Source organism: Desmodus rotundus, chromosome 12 (genome assembly GCF_022682495.2).
Source record: "Desmodus rotundus isolate HL8 chromosome 12, HLdesRot8A.1, whole genome shotgun sequence".
Taxonomy (NCBI): Eukaryota; Metazoa; Chordata; class Mammalia; order Chiroptera; family Phyllostomidae; genus Desmodus; species Desmodus rotundus.
The window spans coordinates 79,586,073-79,606,715 of NC_071398.1; the positions used below are offsets into that span (position 1 = coordinate 79,586,073).

Consider the following 20,643-nt stretch of genomic DNA (forward strand, 5'->3'; position numbering starts at 1 on the left):
AACCAACAGAATAAACTTGAAAAAAGTAAAGGAAGAAAATAGTAATGATAAGTAGGGAAACTAACGAAATGGAAAACAAGATCAACAAAGCTAAAGTTGACTGAACATGAACAGACCTCTGGCAAAATTGATTAAGTTTAAGATAAACAGATAGGTCTAGATTAGGGTGGAGGGGAGGAAGAGACAGAGAGAGAGATCTCGGAGAGGGAGAGAGGCAGAGCATCAGCCTGTCAACAGGGAAGTCCCACAGCATTCGTTCTACCAAATTTTACTCATTAGAAGCAAGTTACTAAGCCAACCCATATTCTCTCTTTGTGGGAAGAGTGTATTACAGTTTCTACCCAGAAGAGTAGGACAAAAAAAGTAAATAAATAAAATGTGTACAGATTAGAGAGGAAAAGTCCAATCTGTTATTATTCACAGGACAGATTATTTAATGGAAAACACAAAAGACTAAGTAAACAAATTATTACAATTAAAAAGAGGCTGAATGTAAGATAAATATACAAAAGTCTGTTGCCTCGTTATGTGTAATTAATAAATACCTAGAAAACAGACTTCTAAAAAGATTTCATTAAGAACTACAGCAATTAGCCCTGGCCAGGTGGCTCAGCTGGTTGGTGTGTTATCCTGTGCACCAAAAACTTATGGGCTCCATTCCCGGTCCAGGCATTTACGGGGGGCAACCAGTCAATGCTTCTCTCTCACATCAGGGTTTCTCCTCCTCCCTTCCTTTCTCCCTTCCCCTCTTTCTAAACTGAAATATATACATACCTCCATCCTCAGGTGAGAATAAAAAACATCTCAACAATAAAAAGGATGGGACTATTGATAACAAACAACAACTTGGATAGATCTCAAGGGAATTATACTAAATAGGGAGGGAGCCACTCTCAAAAGGCTACCTACTGTATTATTTATCTAACTTTCTTTAAATAACAAAATTATAGAAATAGGGATGAGTGGTGGCCAGGAGTTAGGGATGAGGTGACCCTGTCCTGGCTATTTGTGCTGCCTCTATTTTATTCTTGATGGCTTACCAAGGTTTTGTTTTATTTTGTTTTTTTCTATTTGATCAATCATCAAAGAGCCAACTTGTGCCTTTATTGAGTCTCTCTTGTAAACTTGCAGTCTATTTCATTAGTTTCCACTCTTATCTTTACTATTTCCTTTCTTCTACTTTCTCTGTGTTGAATTTGTTGGTCTTTTGCCAACTTCTTCAAATAGATGTTTACATCGATGATTTTGAGCCTTTCTTTTTTCTATATTGTATTTGTTATTTCTGTCTGTGTTTTTTATTCTAATTGATATATTATCAATTTTAAGGTTGTAAAGTTTCCTATGGGCATAGCTTTTTCCACATTCTATAAGCTTAGATATTTCCAATATATTTCATTCAAAATATCTTTTCATTTCATTAATCCATTAGGCGTTTAGACTCCATTAGGTGTTTAATTTCCAAATATTTGGGCAATGTTATAGTTATCTGTTTTGTTACTGATTTCCAAATACTTCCACTGTGGCCAGAGAACCTGCTGTGTTTGATTTCAATCATTTGAAAATTGTTGAGTTGCTTAATGGCCTAATACGTAGTTAGTTTTGATGAATGTCCCATATACACTTGAAAAATATATATTCCACAATTGTTGCAGAAAAACATTTACCTAACTTCAGTTAAACTTTATTTCATTATTCAAATATTTTACATTTCTACTGAATTTTTTTGTCTGCATAGTCTACTAGTTAATGAGAGAGGTATGTTGAAATCTACAATACTGTAATTGAGGATTTTTCTATTTCTTATTCTAGTTGTTATTTTTTGCTCTTTATAGTCTCATGTTTTGTTCTTTTATTATTATATCTTCTTGGTGAACTTACCCCATTGTCATTATGAAATATTCCTCTATCTTGCGTCTTACATTAAAGTCTTTTGTATGTAATGTTAGTATTACTATATCTGCTTTCTTTTGTTTTGTATTTGCCAATCAGCTGTTCAACCCATTGACTGAGTTATTAGTTTTAGTCATGGCATTTCTCAGTTCTAGAATTTCCATTCGGTTCCTTTTTTATAGTCTCCTGTTCTCTCCTGAAACTGTCCATCTTATAATTATAATTTAATTTCTAGAACACATTAATCACAATTTTTTAAAAAGATTTTATTAAGAGAGAGGGGAAGGGAGGGAGAAAGAGAGGGAGAGAAACACCAATGTGTGGTTGCCTCTCACGTGTTCCCTACTGGGGACCTGGCCTGCAACCCAGGCATGTGCCCTGACTGGGAATTGACCTGGCAACTCTTTGATTCGCAGGCCGGTGCTCAATCCACTGAGCCACACCAGCCACGGCTAATCACAGTATCTTAAAGTCTGTGTGTGATAACTCTAACATCTGAATCTCCTGTAAGTCATTTCTACTATCTATCTTGTCTCTGAATTTTTGGCAGTCTTATCTTTTTTTGCATGCCTATTTTTCATTACATTCTAAACATTGTGCATGAAAAATTATACAGATAATTAAAAGTACTGGAAAATATTATCTTCACCAGAGAGGAGTTATTCTTGTTCATAGGGCAGGCCAGCATAGCGGCAAACCACCTGTAATAAATACAAGATTGAGTTGACTGAAGCTGGATTTCAACTGTGGTGAGACCTAGGGGGGTTAATTACATCTTCACTCTAGGGCACAGTCCTTCTGGGGCCCCAGCTGTAAGTCTGGGATGTTTACCAGAACCCTTTTCATTGGTGAGCCCTGAATTTCTATTATTGTCTCCCCTGAGAAACTTCCAAAAGCGCTGCTCAGTTTCTCATCTGCTCACATTCAACTTTAGAATTGGCAAATGCCTAAAGCAGGGCCAAGTGTTGGTCTTGCCTCTGTGAGATTCCCTTCCCTCCAGCATCTTGACCACTAAGTCCCTTCCTGTCTCAGTTGTTCTCCAAAGCTTTCAGACGGTTTTTAAATATTTCATCTAGCTTTTCGAAGTATTCTTGATGGGAGGTTTGGTCTGATACAATCTCGTTTGAAATGTCTTTGGATGATTATTATTTATTCTACCTAGTTCAGTCTGAAAAGGGAAGCCCTTAATAACACCCAGAAGCATTGCTCAAACTTTTTCTCGAATGTAAAATGCTGCCAATAATAACTTCCAGAACCGCTCTGAACATAACAGGGTACTCTGATCTGGCTCTCCTGGACAGCCTCACACATTCAGCACTATTCCTGGCAGGCTGCTGAGATGGCCCATTCCAAACACTTTTCTTTCCCTTGGCTTTCTTCATTTCTCTCAGTGTCACAGAAAAACATCTACACCCACAAGCCTCCTATTCATCTTCCCAGTAGCCTGTTTCCTCTATTTTTAATTACTCTCAATGTTGGAAATTCAAATGCATGTATATCCAACCTGAATTCCTTGAGATTACAGAAAAGGCTCCCAGAAGTAAAAATACATTTACTCGTACAAGAGTTCGCAGGAAGAGAATCTTCCTCAGTTGGTGGGAGTGCACACCAAGAAGTGGTGGGTTTGATCCCTGCTGAGGACACACACCTAGGTGGCAGTTCCATCCTTGGTCAGGGGGTATACAAGAGGCAACCAATCGATGTTTCCTATGTTGATGTGTCTCTCTCTGTCCTCTCCCCTCTCTCTAAAGTCCATGACCATATCCTTAGGCCCTGACCAGTGTGGCTCAGTGGATTGGGCATTGGTCCACAGTGCAAAAGGTCACTGGTTCCATTCTTCAGCAGGGTACATACCTGGGTTGCAAATTCTGTCCCCGGGCATGTGCGAGAGGCAACCAGTCGATGTTTTCTCTCTCATATCAATCTTTCTCTCCCTCTCTTTCTCCCCCCTTCCCCTCTCGCTAACAATAAATAAAATCTTTTAAAAATTAAAAATTAAACCTATACTCAGGTGAAGGTTTTAAAAAATCAAATTCTTCCAAAGGATATATAAAGAGAGAGAATATGCCTTATATCTTTCTATGAGGCTTTAAATCCAAATAGATAAAGATGGAATGAGAAAGGAAAATCACAAGCCCATGTTGCTATTAATACAAATGCAAAAATCCTACACAAAATATAAGCTGGGTCTAACAGCATACACAAATAATACTTTATGGTCAAAGTTGTCTACCTACACAGGGATAATTTAATATTAGGAAACCTATAATTTATCTTAGTGTATCTAATTAATATGATAATAGTTTATCATATTAACATATTAAAGGGAGATTTAAAAAATACATAATCATCTAAATGGCTGTAAAAAACTTTGATTAAATTCAATATCCATTAAAGATTTTTTAAATCTTCAGTAAACTAGGAATAAGTGAAACCTTCTTTAACCTGACAAAGGGGATTACAGAAAGCCTAACAAAATATCATTCTAAATTTATTTACAAAAATATACACAAATGTAATTCTAAATTTCCTTTTCAAAACTGAAGATCAAGAGTGCCCAAGTCAAGAGAAAATATCACATTTCTATTAACATCGTAGTGGAGGCCCTAACCGGTGTAATGTGTTTAGAAAAATAAAAGGCACTAAAGGGCTGGACAGGAGAGAAAAAAATTGGCATTGTTTTTATTTATTTTTATTTATTTATTTTTACATGATTCCAATTTTAGAATCAGCCTTTTTAAAAGTAGTTCACAGCACTGAAACTTAGACAGAGTTTGAAATTAAGCTGAAAAAGTTACACTGTAAATATAGGGGGGCAAAAGCTGGACACTACCCTGCACAATAAAAATCTATTTTATATAATGAAAGAAAAAGAAATCACAGCTTCCACAGTGATCACGAGTTCTTTATAAAGTTGAAATGGGTGAGAATCTAGGCATTTCTTTCATAATTTTAAATCATTTCCTTGAGTTTAGGAGCTCAAATGAATGAACCGGTTTGCTGTAATCGGGCTTTTACTGGTGGGATGACACTGATCAGCTACAGATTTTCCTTCACAAACTTCACTAGACAAATCCCTCTTGGATTCTGTGTTTTGAGTCAAAAGATGTAAAAGGATCTTGTGTGTTACTGCTTTCCTGAGGCAATGAAAAGACAATGATAAAGAATTAGAAGAAAAGACAATTCTAAAGTGTGACTTTCAGATGTTTGCACTTTGGGAAAATCTTGACAACTCCAGGGCTGAGCCGTTGGCGGTGGTGCCGGCCGGACGTGGGGCTGGCCTGAGAAAGCCGGTATTATTCTTAGATAATGAGTGTTTGCAATAGATGAATTATTAAAATCAAAGACAAATGATTGTATCCAGCAAATTGGCTGGATACAATATCAATATACAAAAGTCTAATTTATTTCTACAATAGCAACAAATAATTACAAAGCATAACTTTAAAGGACGAAATTTCCAATAGCAACACAACTACAAAGTGTCTAAGAATAAATCCAACAAAAGATGTGCAAGATCCAAACACAGAAGATAATAAACCTTTACTTGAAGACATTAATGAAAACCTAAGAAAAAGAACGTTTTCCTGTTCATGAATTGGAAGACTCAGAATCATAAAAATGTTAATCCTCTTCAAATTGATCTACATATCCATGCAATGCCAATTACAATCCCGGCAGGTTATGTGTGTGTGTGCTGGCATGCAATTTGAGATGCTTGTTCTAAAATATGTATGAAAAACAAAGGACCCAGAATAGCCAAGACAGAAGATGAAGAAGAAAAATAAGAACAACTTGCTGTATTAAATAATCCGGACTTTTATGAAGCTGTAGGAATTAAACAGTGTGGTGTTAACACTAAGACAGACAAATTGTCCAGTGAAACAGAACAGACAGCTCAGAAATAGGCCCGTGAGGAAACGAATGTTGATATATGACCAACGCGGCAGGACGGAGCAGTTGGGGAAGGTGAGGCTGGTCAACAAACAAATCTGGAGGAAGTCATTTGTCTGCAAAAAGTAAAATTGGATCCCTACTTCACACCATAAACAAAAGTAAATCCCAGAGAGAACAAAGATTTAAATGTCAAAAGCAAAACTGAAGATTTTTAGAAGAGTAAGTTAATATATATTAGAGTAGGAAGAAAAAACAATAGATTTTACAAATTTGAAGTTAAGAACATCTATTTATCAAAATAGAAAGTGAAAAGCCAAGCTATTTACATATGAAAGGAATTTGTAAAACAGCTAAATGACAAAAAAATTAATGTTTAGAGTATATCAGGAATTTGCCAAGCCACTAAAAAAATGGGCAAAAGACATGGACGGCCTGTATATGGTGCCCCCTAGGTTGTTGATTTCTTCACAGCAGGCTGCACCTGTGCAGTCAAAAGCCTGCCAATACCAAACTCAAATTTTTACACATCCAGTTGTTTTATTATCTTATGTTTTCCTCCTTTGTTGTAAGCTAACAGTAGTGATATATCAATCATATTGGGGAATTCACAAACGTATTGTCTCCTACTGCTCTGCCTTTAAGCATCTTATCATTTGCTATATATAAAGGCTGTAATTAGCATATTCTAACTGAAAAGCTGCTTTAGAAGATACATATTGGTTTTCCATTAAGCTAATTTGCTACTCCATTCCACCTCAGCCTGTAACTAACAAACAAAGAAATTGAAGATTCGCTGTGGTTTCTGTTCATGAGAAAATACTACCTAAAATTAATGTGTTGATGTTAAACTAGTCCTCCAGCTTCCCAGTCTTTCAGTAGCTCCCGAATGTTATCCAGGAGAGAGGGAAGTGTTGAGAGGGTCTGGAAGCACAGAGGGGACCACCCAGGCAGGAAACCGGGCCGCCACAGGCTGCTTGAAGGTTCAGGGCAGGAGAGTTACAGGTGGAAAGACACACACGTATACACATGCAGGCACACATGTACAAACACACATGCACAGAACATGCCACCAAGCAGATTCCTCAGGTGTTATTTGGAATTTCTTTAGCAGATACTGTGCCACCCCAAAATGTGGCCAAATCAGATGTGTTCAGAAAAGAAGCAAAAAGAAAGGCTGACGTCTGTCCTCAACGCAGTCCGATCTCCCAAGTCGGTTGCAGTTCTGGGTCAGATCAGTGCGGGTTCTCTCGCCCACTCCTACCAAGACTATAGATACGTCCCCTACTCCATCTGAAAGTGAGGCTGATCACAGTCTCAGCCTTCACTTTGGTTTTACACAGTGACTATTGTACTGTGACTAAATGCTTTAGGGCAGGACGCAGAAATATGGGCTATCTTTTGGTGGCATCAAAAGCTCAGAAAAACTACAAGTGTTCCCGTTAAGATCAGGAACAAGACAGGGATGTCCACTTTCACCTCCCTTACTCAACATAGTACTGGAAGTCCTAGCAATCAGATAAGAGGAAGAATAAAAGGCATACAAATTGGATAGAGAGAAGTAAAACTCATTATTTGTAGATGACATGATACTGTACAGAGAGAACCCTAAAGATTCCGCCAAGAAAATACTAGAACTGATAAATGAATTCACTAAAGTAGCAGGATACAAAATTAATAGCCAGAAACCTATTGCATTTTTATAAGTCAATAATGAACTACCAGAAAGGGAAACTAAGAAAACAATCCCATGCATAATTGCTTCAAAAAGAGTAAAATACTTTTGGCCAAGATGGAGGCATAGGTAGATACACTTGGCTTCCTCGCACAACCAAAAGATGGACAACAACAAATTTAAAAACAAAAAATAATCAGAACTGCCAAAAAAATCAAACTGTATGGAAGTCCAAGGAGTTAAAGAAGAAACGTTCACCCAGACTGGTAGGAGGGGCAGAGACAGGCAGCTGGGGCTGAGAGGACATGACAGGAAGCTGTAGGTTGAGGATTGGAGAAGGCAAGGCAGTGGCTGGCAGACCTGGTGGCCCCACATTTGCAGATAAACTGGGAGGAACAACTGGGGAGCAAGACAGACTGTACAACCCAGGCAGGGTCCCAATGCAGGGAAATAAAGCCTCAAAACCTCTGGCTATAAAAACCTGTGGGGGTTTCAGTGGTGGGAGAAATTCCCAGCCTCACCCAGCAGAGTTCATTGGAGAGACCCACAGGGTCCTAGAACGTACACAAACCCACCCACCCGGGAATCAGAACCAGAAGGTCCCAATTCACCTGTGGGTATCAGAGGAAGTGACTGAAAGCCAGACAGCTGAGCAAACTGGCATTGTTCCCTCTCAGACTCCTCCCCAACATACAGCACCACAATGCAGCAATGTGGGTTGCCCTGCCCTGGCCAATACCTAAGGCCCCGCCCCTTATTAGGTAACAGGTGCACCGAGACAAATTTTCTGGCTCAAATGAAAGAACCAGTCAAAGCTCCAAAAATACAACTAAGTGATGAAGAGATAGCCAGCTCATCAGATGCAGAGTTCAAAACACTGGTAATCAGGATGCTCACAGAACTGATTGAACTTGGTCGCAAAATAGAGGAAGACATGAAGGCTCTGCAAAGTGAAATAAAGGAAAATGTACAGAGAACCAATAGTAAAAGGAAGGAAACTGGACTCAAATCAATGATTTGAAGCAGAAAGAAGAAATAAACATTCAACCAGAACAGAATGAAGAAACAAATTTAAAAAAAAAAATGAGGAGAGTCTTAGGAACCTCTGGGACAACTTAAATGTTCCAATATCGGAATCATAGGGGTGCCAGAAGGAGAAGAGGAAGAGCAAGAAATTGAAAACTTATTTGAAAACATAATGAAGGAAAACTTCCCCAGTCTGGCAAAGGAAATAGACTTCCAGAAAGTCCAGGAAGCCCAGAGACTTCCAAAGAACTTGGGCCCAGAAAAGTACACACCAAGGCACATCATCATTACATTACCCAAGATTAAAGATAAGGAAAGAATCTTAAAAGCAGCAAGAGAAAAGGAGACAGTTACCTACAAAGGAGTTCCCATAAGACTATGAGCTGATTTCTCAAAAGAAACCTTGCAGACAAGAAGGGGCTGGGAAGAAGTATTCCAAGTCATGAAAGGCAAGAACCTATATCCAAGATTACTCTATTCAGCAAAGCTATCATTTAGAATGGAAGGGCAGGTAAAGTGCTTCTCAGATAAGGTCAAGTTCAAGGAGTTCATCATCACCACACCCTTTTATATGAAATGTTAAAGAGACTTATCTAAGAAAAAAAAGATGATCAAAAATAGGAACAGTAAAATGACAACAAACTCACAACTATCAACAACTGAACCTAAAACAGAAACAAACTAAGCAATTCCCAACAATTAGAATGGGATCAGAATCAGAGAAATGGAGATCATGTGAAGGGTTACCAGTGGGGAGGGGGAGAGGGGAATGGGGGGGAAAGTACAGGGAATAAGAAGCATAAATGGTAGGTACAAAATAGACAGGAGAAGGTTAAGAATATAGGAAATGGAGAAGCCAAAGAACTTACATGTAAAACCCATGGATGTGAACTAACTTGGGTGAATACTGGTGGGAGTGGGGGTGCAGGACTGAGGGGAATAAAGGGGAGAAAAAAATGGGACAACTGTAATAGTATAATCAATAAAATATATTAAAAATAATAATAAACTGGTAATCTAGTAAGTAAAAAAAAAAAAAAGAACAAAATACCTAAAATACCTAGGAATAAATTTAACGAAGACTGTAAAGGACTTATACTCAGAAAATTCTAAGACACCAAAGAAAGAATCTAAAGAAGATACAAATAAATGAAAGCATATACCATGTTCATGAATAGGAAAAGTTAACGTCAGTAAATGTCCCTACTATCTAAAGCAATCTATAGATTCGGTGCAATTCCTACCAAAATACCAATGGTGTATTTCACAGAAATAGAACAAATATTCCAAAATTTTTTATGGAACCACAAAACACCCCATAAAGCAACAGCAATACTGAGAAAGAAGAACAAAGTTGGAGGATTCATGTTACCTAATATCAAACTATACTCTAAGGCCATAGTAATCAAAACAGCATGGAACTGGCATAAAAACACACATATAAATCAATGGGACAGAATAGAGAGCCCAAAAATAAACCCACACCTTTGTAGTCAATTAATATTGGACAGAGGAGTCAAAACCATACATGGGCTATAGATAGTTTGTTCAATAAAGGGTGCTTGGAAAACTGGACAGATAGGTGCAGAAAAATGAAACTAGACCATCTTCTTATGTCACACGCAAGCATAAACTCGAAGTGGATTAAAGACTTAAATGTTAGACTCAAAACATAGGCAGTTGAATCTCAGACATTGCTCGTAGCAACATTTTTTCTGATATATCTCCTCAGGCAAGGGAAACAAAAGACAAAAATAAACAAATTGGACCACATCAAACTAAAAAAGTTTTGCACACAAAGGAAAACACCAACGAAATGAAAAGACAACCCACTGAATGGGAGATCATATTTGCCAATACATCTGATAAGGGGTTAATATTCAAAATTTATAAAGAACTTATGAAACTGAACACCAGCCCTGGCTGGTGTGGCTCAGTGGATTGAGTGGTGGCCTGTGGACCAAAAGGTTGCCAGTTCGATTCCCAGTCAGGGCACATGCCTGGGTTTTGGGCCAGGTCCCCAGATAGGGGCATGCGAGAGACAGCCAATTGATATTTCTCTTGATCTCTTTCTCTCTCCATTCCTCTCTCTCTAAAAATAAATTAAAAAAATATTTTTAAAAACCTCAACACCAAAAAAACCAAACAACCCCATTAAAATATGGGCAAAGCACCTGAAGGATCTGTTTGTCCAAAGAGAACATACAGATGGCCAATAGACATAGTAAAAGATGTTCGATGTCACTAATCATCAGAGAAATGCAAATTAAAACCACAATGAGTTGTCACCTCACACCTGCCAGAATGGCTATCATCAATAAATCAACAAAAAAGTGCTGACGAGGATGTGGAGAAAGGGGATGCGTCTGCACTGTTGGTGGGAATGCCGATTGGTGCAGCCACTGTGGAAAGCAGAACAGAGTTACCTCAAAATATTCAAAATGGAACTGCTGTATAACCCAGTGATTCCACTGCTGGGAATTTATCTGAAAAAACCTGAAACACTAAACCAAAAGAATATATGTATTTTTTTGTTCATTGTAGCATTATTTACAGTAGCCAGGATTTGGAAGCAGCCCAAATACCATCAGTAGATAAGTGGATAAAACAACTACAGTACATTTACACAATAGAATACTACTTGACCATAAAAAAAAAAAAACAAAAAGAAAATTTTACCCTTTGCAACAGCACAGATGGGCCTGGAGAGCATGATACTAAGTGAAATAAGCCGGTCAGAGACGGACGAATACCATATGACCTCACTCATATGTGGAATCTAATGGACAAACTGAACTAACAAGCAAAATAGAGACAGACTCATAGCTGGACAGCGGGCCAACAGCTGGGGGGTGGGCTTTGGAGGGTGGCGGGATGGATCAAAAAAGAAAAAACTTACGGACAAGGACAACAGTGCGATGATTGTGGTGGGGGTAGGATAGAGAGGTGGGGGTTGAAGGCGGAAGAGGATATAAGGAGGATAAATGGTAATGGGAAAAAATACAATAAAAAACAAACTATTAGCCCTGGCTGGTGTGGCTCAGTTGTTCAGGTGATTGGACGTTGTCCTGCAGACCCAGAGGTCGTGGGTTCATTCTCGGTCCGACTCGTGCCTGAGTTGCGAGTCCTGTTCTGGTCATGGCGGTGGCCTACTAGAGGCAGCAATCAATGTTTCTCTCTCTTACTGACACTTCTCTCCCTCTCTTTCTCCCTCCCTTCCCCTCTCTCTAGAATCAATTTTTAAAAAAGAAAAATAATTAAAAATAAGCTACTAAAAATAAAAATCTTTGGTATATTTTATTGATTACGCTATTACAGTTTTCCCATTTCCTCCCTTTATCCCCCTTCCACCCTGCACCCCTAACCCTCCAGCATTTTCCCCCTTAGTTCATGTCCATGGGTTATACATATTAGTTCTTTGAATTTTCTGTTTCCTATACCATTCTTAACTTCTCCCCATCTATTTTGTACCTACCAATTATGCTTCTCATTCCCTGTACCTTCCCCAGCTACTCTTCCCTCCCCCGCCCCCCCCCCCCCCCGCCTCCACACTGGTAACCCTTCACATGATCTCCATTTCTCTGATTCTGATCCTATTCTAGTTGTTTGCTTAGTTTGTTTTTGTTTTTTAGGTTCAGTTGTTGATAGTTGTGAGTTTGTTGTCATTTTACTGTTCCTATTTTTGATCATCTTCTTTTTCTTAGATAAGTCCCTTTAACATTTCATAGAATAAGGGATAGGTGATGATGAACTCCTTTAACTTGACCTTATCTGGGAAGCACTTTACCTGCCCTTCCATTCTAAATGATAGCTTTGCTGGATAGAGTGATCTTGGATATAGGCCCTTGCCTTTCATGACTTGGAATACTTCTTTCCAGCCCCTTCTTGCCTGCAAGGTTTCTTTTGAGAAATCAGCTCATAGTCTTATGGGAACTCCTTTGTAGGTAACTGTCTCCTTTTCTCTTGCTGCTTTTAAGATTCTTTCCTTATCTTTAATCTTGGGTAATGTAATGATGATGTGCCTTGGTGTGTGCTTTTTTGGGCCCAAGTTCTTTGGAAGTCTCTGGGCTTCCTGGACTTTCTGGAAGTCTATTTCCTTTGCCAGACTGGGGAAGTTTTCCTTCATTATGTTTTCAAATAAGTTTTCAATTTCTTGCCCTTCCTCTTCTCCTTCTGGCACCCCTATGATTCCAATATTGGAACATTTAAGTTGTCCCAGAGGTTCCTAAGACTCTCCTCATTTTTTTTGAAATTTTGTTTCTTCATTCTCTTCTGGTTGGATGTTTATTTCTTCCTTTTGTTCCAAATCATTGATTTGAGTCCCAGTTTCCTTCCCGTCACTGTTGGGTCCCTAATATTTTGCTTTATTTCACTTTGTGTAGCCTTCATTTGTTGCTTCATTTTGCAACCAAGTTCAATCAGTTCTGTGAGCATCCTGATTACCAGTGTTTTGAACTCTGCATCAGATAGATTGGCTATCTCCTCATCGCTTAGCTCTTTTTCTGGAGTTTTGATCTGTTCTTTCATTTGGGCCATATTTCTTTGTCTCGGCACACCTGTTATGTTGTAAGGCGGAGGGGCCTTAGGTATTCTCCAGGGCAGGGCAACCCCCCTGGCTGTGCTGTGGCGCTGTGAGGGAGGGGCCAAGGAGGGAACACTGCCAAGGAGGGAAGCAAGCCTGCTTGCGTGGCTCTAGCCCCACTTTCCAATGAACTCTCATTTGAGACTGGGAGTTTCTCCTGCTGTGGCAACCCTCTCTGTAGTTTACAGCTAGCTTTGAGTCTTAGTTTCTGGTTCATCCAACTCTGCCTTGCTCGCAAAGTCTCCCGCCTTGCCACAGGTCTTCGCCCTCCCCCACCCCCTCCATCCATCTCCCTCATTGAATGTTTCTTTAATTTCTTGGTTGTTAGACTTCTATGCAGTTTGATTTTCTGGCACTTCTGGTTGTTTTATTGATTTTAGATTGGTTGTTATCCTCCTTTTGGTTGTGTGAGGAAGCAAAGGGTTTCTACCTACCCCTGCATCTTGGCCAGAACTCCAAAATAAAAAAAATTTTAAATCTTATCATCAGAAGAATAGGAGAAAAAGCTCAGAAAAGCAGTGAACAGAGATCAGGTCCGTCAGTGTCTCACACAACGCAGTCTGGATCTCCTGATCAACACAACTGATATTGAAAGACATTGATATTAAAGTAAAACCAGGGTGAGTGCAGCCTGGGTCGGCACAGCCATAGTGGCTCATGTCTTCCCCTGTGTCCGCCAACTTCCCGTGACCTTGGGGCCACTGCCCCGGGTTCCCATGCTGGCCACTCAGCCCCGCGCTGGGCCGCGTGGGGATGCTGATGCGGCCTGAGCTCATGCAGGGAGCAGGTAGAGTGACACAGCTGAGCCACCAGTATAGTGAAGTGCCCCCTCTGACATTAGGGGGGGTCAAGGACCCTGTCCTTTACATCTTGAAACTATGGCAAGGTTGACTCAGAGAAGCTCTCGGTAAGTTCTCATCTGATGGAAGACCTGTGCTTAGACAGTTTGGACCAAGTGGAGATGCTCATGGCCATGGAGGATGAATTTCAGTCTGAAATCCCTGATATAGATGCAGAGAAGTTGATATGTCCACAAGAAGTTGTAGATTACACTGCAGGTAAAAAGGATGTGCATGAATAAACTATCAGACTGTAAGAGGGTGCAGCCAGGGGGCCCCCCAAACAGGGATTTGTAATGGGGTCCAGAACTCAGGGTGTCCAGGAAATATTAAAAATATGGGATGTCCTCACCCCCGCAGGTCTGAACTCGGGGATTGGACACATGGAGCAGGGCCATTGAGACCTGTTTTGCATAGCAAGTTTTGCAAATAAGCTTTGGGAATTTCAGACATGGTCATTTAACATAACTATAACCTTTAACTGGTTTCATGGATATGTTAAATAGCTCTGGCCTTGCTTTGAGCCAGGGGGATGGGAGTGACTTCCACTCAGGATGTAACTGGGAGGCAACTCCCCCTGGTTATAGTGCCTGTGTGAGAGCTTGGAGATGATTGGCTCCATGCCATGGGGCCATACCTGCCCAGACTTACTATGGCAGCCCAGAAAAGCTGGAAAAATACGGGAATGCTGGTAGGTGTAACTGATTGTGGGAGGAGTCGGAAATGGGGCTGCAGAGGAAGACTGGCACCGAGATTAAACCCAGGTGTGGCAGCCATGCTAGTGGGGACCACGTGGCTTTGGGGTGCTCCCTTTTGCCACATGGCTTAGGAAGCAGGAGAGACCTTGCTGGGAAGGAAAGGAGTGAAAGGACTCTTGCTGGTGGGCCAGGAGAAGGTGCCACATCGTTTTGGATTAATTGGAGATCGCGGCAGTGACACAGTTGATGGTGCCTGGAACCAAGGGGCTGCCTGAGCCACGGACTTCTACTTCCTTTCCTGAGATGCGGTACCCCGGACTGGGCAGAGGGAGAAGGAAGGAGTGTGTGTGTCTGTGGGTATTCTAAAGGACTTTAGTGTTTTAATGAGGACATTCAGTCATTACTCTAAGTCTATAACTTTTTAAATAAATAATTCCTTTCCTTTTTCACCAATCTCTGGCATTGAGAGATGTCCTTCCCTGGCGGCAGGCAAGGTGAACCAAGTACCGGGGGGACCCCCTGTCCATTTGGTAATAGTATATTGTTCACGCCACCCCATGTCTGTTCTGTAACAAGACCCCTTTTCCTTACAGATAGAAGACTCCAAAGATACAGGCGAGTGACTGGCAGGAGAATACATTTTGGCATTACTGCCGACACTGACAGACTAATTCTGTTTAGACTTGTATTTAAATTGTCTAAGTATTTTGCCCTTTGAAAATAAATCTGTAAAACCAAAAAAATCCCCCATATCTTCTTAATAAAGGAAGTGAAAACTTGTGACAAAACATACTTGATATCCCTAATTGCTCTTCTTTCACTCTGGCTCACTCTAGGAGGTTTTTTTAAAATTATTATTTTTAAAACTTTTTATTGAATTTGTTGATGCGACATTGGTTAATAAAATTAACCAAGTTTCAGGTGTACGATTCTATGATACATCATATGTACATTGTATTGTGTGCTTACCACCCCAAGTCAAGTCTCCTTCCACACCATTTACCCCACTATGCCCACCACTCTGTTGTCCATGTCTGTGAGGTTGGTTTGTTTGGCTTAATCCCTTCACCTTTTTCACTCAACCCTGCAACCCCTTTCCCCCACATCCAGTGGTTTTAAACACAGCCCCAATGAGCAGATTTTTAGCCATTTAGAGCTGCCTCACCTGCTTTGCGTGCTTCTGGAATCTGTGTCCAATACCTGCTAGTCATAGCTAAGATGAGCTTTGTGGGTGTAAAGTCCTCAAGCTGCTGATGCACTGGGAGCTTTCTGACCCAGACACTTCCTGCTGGGCTTCTGAGCAACTTCTTTTAAACATCTCAGGATTTCCTTGCCCTTCTCTGCTTATGGATGTGTTCCCACCGCCCTCCCCCCATAGTCTCAGAATTGTCTGGTTCCTGAGGGACTTCTGCATGCAAATCTGTCAAAGTTCACCCCGATAAAGCTTGTGAATGCTACTGCCACCTTGTGGTCATATTTTTTCTTTGCTCTGCCTTGAAATTCCTCCAACCCTGAAATTGACATTTCGTAGACAAGGAGGTACAGATGACTTAACCTCGGGGATGTTGCCAACAAGGCCAGGATGAAACACCATTTCATTCCCACTTCATTGATAACAATCAAGAAGTCTGAAGTATTAGAGAAGATGTGAATGCTGGAAGGATTGTAAACGGGTACAACCAATTTGGACAAAGTTTGACATTATCATATAAAGTTGAACATTGACATATCCAAGACCTACTGATTCCACTCCTAGGTAAATATGCCCAAGAAAAATCTTTTTTTTCTTCTCTCTCTCTCTCATTCTCTTTCTCTCTTTCCGGGAAAGGAGGAGAAAGAGGGAGAGAAACATCAACATGAGAAACATCAATTGGTTGCCTCTTGTGGGCACCCTGACAGGGGACCAAACCCGCAACCTTGGCATGTGCCCTGACCAGGAATTGAACAGTTGACCTTCCGCTTTGCAGGACAACACCCAACCATCTAAGCTACGCTGGTCAGGTCTAGAGAAATTTTTGTACAGAAGCCTCAAAAGGCAATACGGATGGAAATAGCAAAAACCGAGAAATTGCATAAATGTTTAGCAGCTGGAGAATGGATACACTATGGCACAATCACATAATAGATTGTTATGTAGCGGTGAAAGTGAATGAAACTTCACTCAACAAGAAGGATGAATCTTGGTGCTAAGGTCTGAATGCTTACGTCCCCTCAGAATTCCTATGTTGAAATCCCAGTGCCCAGTGTGATGGTCTTAAGAGGTGGGGCCTTTGGGAGGTGCTCAGGTCGCAGGGCCGAGCCCTCAGGAACCAGACTGATGTTCCTGTAAAAGAGATGGAGAGACCCCTAGTTCTTTCTCCCCTACACGGAGAAGTCGGCCACCTAGAGGAAGGCCATCACCCACCCTGACTTCCAGCCTCCAGAACTGGGAGTATAGTAAATTTTTGTTGCTTACAAATCTGGTATTTTGTTAGAGGGGCCAGATGGACTAAGACATTTAGTAACATATTTGTGAAAATAAAAGTCCAGAACACTAGATAAAATTCCAAAACACACAAAAACTATTAAAAGTATATTGCTTAGTAAGGCACATAAATGCGAAGCTAAATTAACGAATGTGCGAGTTGTGTAGACACGAATCATGGGGGCTGTTGCTGAGGGAGAGGCAGAGGTAAGGGGCAGGGGCCACTTACAAGTAGATGAAGGTCATTGGCAATATTTTAGTTCTCGGGTTGGGGTGGTGAGGTGAAGAGTTAAGGGGGTGTTTGTTACATAATTTAAAAATAATTTAACATAAAAGAGCTCTCAAAGACTACTGATTATAGTTCATTACCAATTCTGTGTACTTGCGGTCCACTTAAATAAACATATATTTTAATATATGAGTATGGTACCCACCCACCTCCAAGCCTTCTGGCCCGACTGCGTTATAAACGACTGAGGCGTTTAATCAAGGCTCTGAGCGAAAAGGCAGCATCCCACACCCAAGTACCTACTCCCCAACGAGCCCACAATGCGCTGAACAGACCGGGAAAAAGGAAGAGAGGGCAACAAAATCCTAGCTTAACTAGGACGCAAACAAAAGAGGGATGGATCACGTGGTGCTCCCTCCCACGCGCGGCGCGCCAATGATGTCACCAAGCGGCGTCCGGGCCATTGATTCCGGACTGAAGGTAGAGAGGGCTACGTGGTGGGGGCGGGTGGGGGGAGGGTCCGGCGGCTGTGGCAGCCTCGTCTGCGGGCTGCGTTCCGGAGAATTGCGAGATCGGGTAAGAGGCCTTGTCCTTCTTCGCCGTCACCTTCCTGGGCCCAGCGCCCGGCTCGCGCCGCCTCTGCAGGCTTGGACACTGCTGGAAGGGGTAGCCCGGAGGCCCCCAAGGGGGCTCCGAGGGGGGCCGCGGGGCCGGGTGGGGACGTAGGGGCTGGGGGCCGCGGCTGGGCTTGCAGCCTGGCGGGGAGGCGGGCGCCCGGGCCGTGTGCTGGCGTGCGTGTGCGCGCGCCCGGCTGTGTGCGCGGCTGTGGGCGGCTGAAGCTGCGCACGGATGCTCCGGCGCTCGCGCCAGCCGGAGGCCGTCAGCTGGGTACCACAGGCCCCTGTTTCCCTCTCGCCTCGGAGAGTGACTGGATTGAGAGGCGCCTGCGACTGGTCTCGGTGCGCACCTTCCTCCGCCGTGTCGTCCTAGCTGCAGAGGCCCGCGCCGCATCCTTGGGATAACATCCGCCGCCCTTGGCATGCCTGGCACAGGGATGGCGTAGGCGGCCGTCGTGGAGAGCCCACTGCGGGGTCACGGCTGCCGCGCTCTGCCTGGGTCTGGCCCTGTGCAGGAGGCCTAGTTGCATCACCTCCCCATCCTTCACCTCCTTGGCATGACTCTTGTGCCCTGTTAGAAGGTAAAACTGCCTGAGATGTTCCATGTTGGTGTCAGAGTTTGGGAAACTTGCCTTCCAAAAAGAGACACCTGTCGTTGGATTTTAAATGTGTGTGGAGGGTCCCAGCGTGAGGTTAGCTGAGGGAGCAGAGTCTAAACGGCTCAGAAAGGAGACAGGGCTGCACAGTGGCTGTGGCATTGGGAGCAGAGAACACAGGAGCATTAAACTGTCGAGCAAATGTGAGTGATGATGCCAACTTCTTTCTTTACCCAAGAAGGCTCGTTCCCATCTTTCAAAGGTCCTGGAATATCTTTTTCATCATTTCATTATTTGACAAACAGTTGAGTGCTTTGCTGTATGGGAGGGCAGGGAATGGTGGAAGGGGGCATGAACTTTGGAGTCGGGCCTGCTGTTTGGAGTCGGGCGAGCAGCTGTGTGACACTGAGTGAATCATTTAGCCTCTCTACTCCTACTTGGTCTTACTTACAAAATAAGGATAATTTTATCTACCTTGCAAGGTTGTTGTCAGAATTTGAAGTGTCTAGAAATTATTAGCAAGGGCACAGCTCCCAGGCACTTGAACTTGCTCCCTCCCTCCTTTGAAGGTACAGCTGCTTGAGAAACAGGGGAACTTTTTGCTATTTCGGATGTTTGCTATTCTGCCAGATGCGATAAAGCAGACTTGGGTGTGGGGGCGGGGCTTGGGTGGGAGGGGCAATCTCAAAACCCATAATCTCTCTGCTGTAGACCTCAACGTTTTAGAACTGGAAAGAGGTTAAGGCCACACTTTGTTAATTGCAGCTTTTTACTGAGTTCTTGTTGCGTTCCTTACACTGTACCAAGCACTTTACATATGCTAATTTATTTAATCCCTCCAGCAATCCAGAACAACAGTTAAGTATTATCCCCATTTTACAGAGGCAGAAGGTGAATCTTCGCCAAGATCCTGACACTGGCTAAGGGCAGAACTGGAATTTGAACCCAGGGCCTCAGACTTGTAGTTTGGGTCTTGTTATTTCTGGTGGCTAGAGTCCCAGTAATGTGAACCTGTGTAGTGAAGGAAGGGAGGCATAAGCAGAGTTGAGAGGGCCAGTACTTGTTGCAAGAATAACAACTCAAATTGTCCAGTGATAAGTTATCTTTTGCTTTGCCCAGCATTGCCCTGGCCAGGTGGCTCAGTTGGTTAGATGTTATCCTGTGCACTGAAAGGTTGCAGGTTCTATCCCTGGTCAGGCCACATCCCGAGGTTGCAAGTTTGATCTCCAGTTGGGGGCATCCTGGAGGCAACTGATTGATGTTTCTCACATCCTTGTTTCAATTGCTGTCTCTGTCTCTCAAATCAGTAACAAACGTATCCTCAGGTGAGGATTTAAAAAAACCAACAACTTTGGCCACATATGAAATGAGATTTGGCTTTTTCACCCAGAGAAAAAGGAAAGGCTTGTGGGCACACAGTAGGTATTTGGCAAATGCCCGTGAAAGAAGAAAAAAATCTTAAGGTACTGTTATTTCTGTCAAAAGGAGACCCACTGCTTAATACACAAAGGCTCCCTTAAGCCGAGCTATATGTAATATGAGCATCTTTCTGATTTATGGATTTAAAGATTTGAAGCTGTGTGTCAGACCAAGATTGGTATTACCATCTGTGACCAACTGATTAGAGTTTTCAGACATGTGAACAGCAGGATCGAAGCCGTTGGGCTTCTGCAGTGACCCCTGGAGACACAGCAGTTTGTTTTGCCATAACATCTGTTAGACTTGGGCCGTGATGGGTGAGGCTGCTTGGGTTGAGTTTGCTGGAGAACTGCACTTTTTGGCATCAGGGATAAAGAGTTCAAAATACTAGTTCGTTACAAAATTATATATTTGGGAAAGATCTCTGACTGATGTGCATTAATGTGGGGATAGCAGAGTGGGTTTAGACAGATAATATTCTTCGCATTTTGGATGAGCTATATTCTGTTGGCCCTCTGTTTGAAGATGACTTAGGGTTGTATAGTCAATTATTAGGGACTCACGAGGCTCATATAACTCATCCACCTCAACTGCGACTTACTGGCGTATACCCTCACCCCAAGAAGCTTGTGTTGCTGCTTCTGTACCCTCCCAGACACCTTGAAGCACCTATTTCACCGTCTTCATCAAACAGTGGGAGAAGCCCTCTAACAC

The 20,643-nt window shown here is 42.1% G+C and overlaps 1 protein-coding gene across 1 annotated transcript in view; it reads left to right on the top strand.

Moving 5' to 3' along the window:
* Positions 1 to 17,827: 17,827 nt before the first annotated feature.
* The window catches only part of ADAR (adenosine deaminase RNA specific), a 40,885-nt gene continuing 38,069 nt past the window's right edge, over positions 17,828 to 20,643 (top strand). The window contains exon 1 of the mRNA XM_045204196.3: positions 17,828 to 17,873. The gene's annotated coding sequence lies outside the window, so the exon portion shown is untranslated. The remainder of the gene's footprint in view (positions 17,874 to 20,643) is intronic.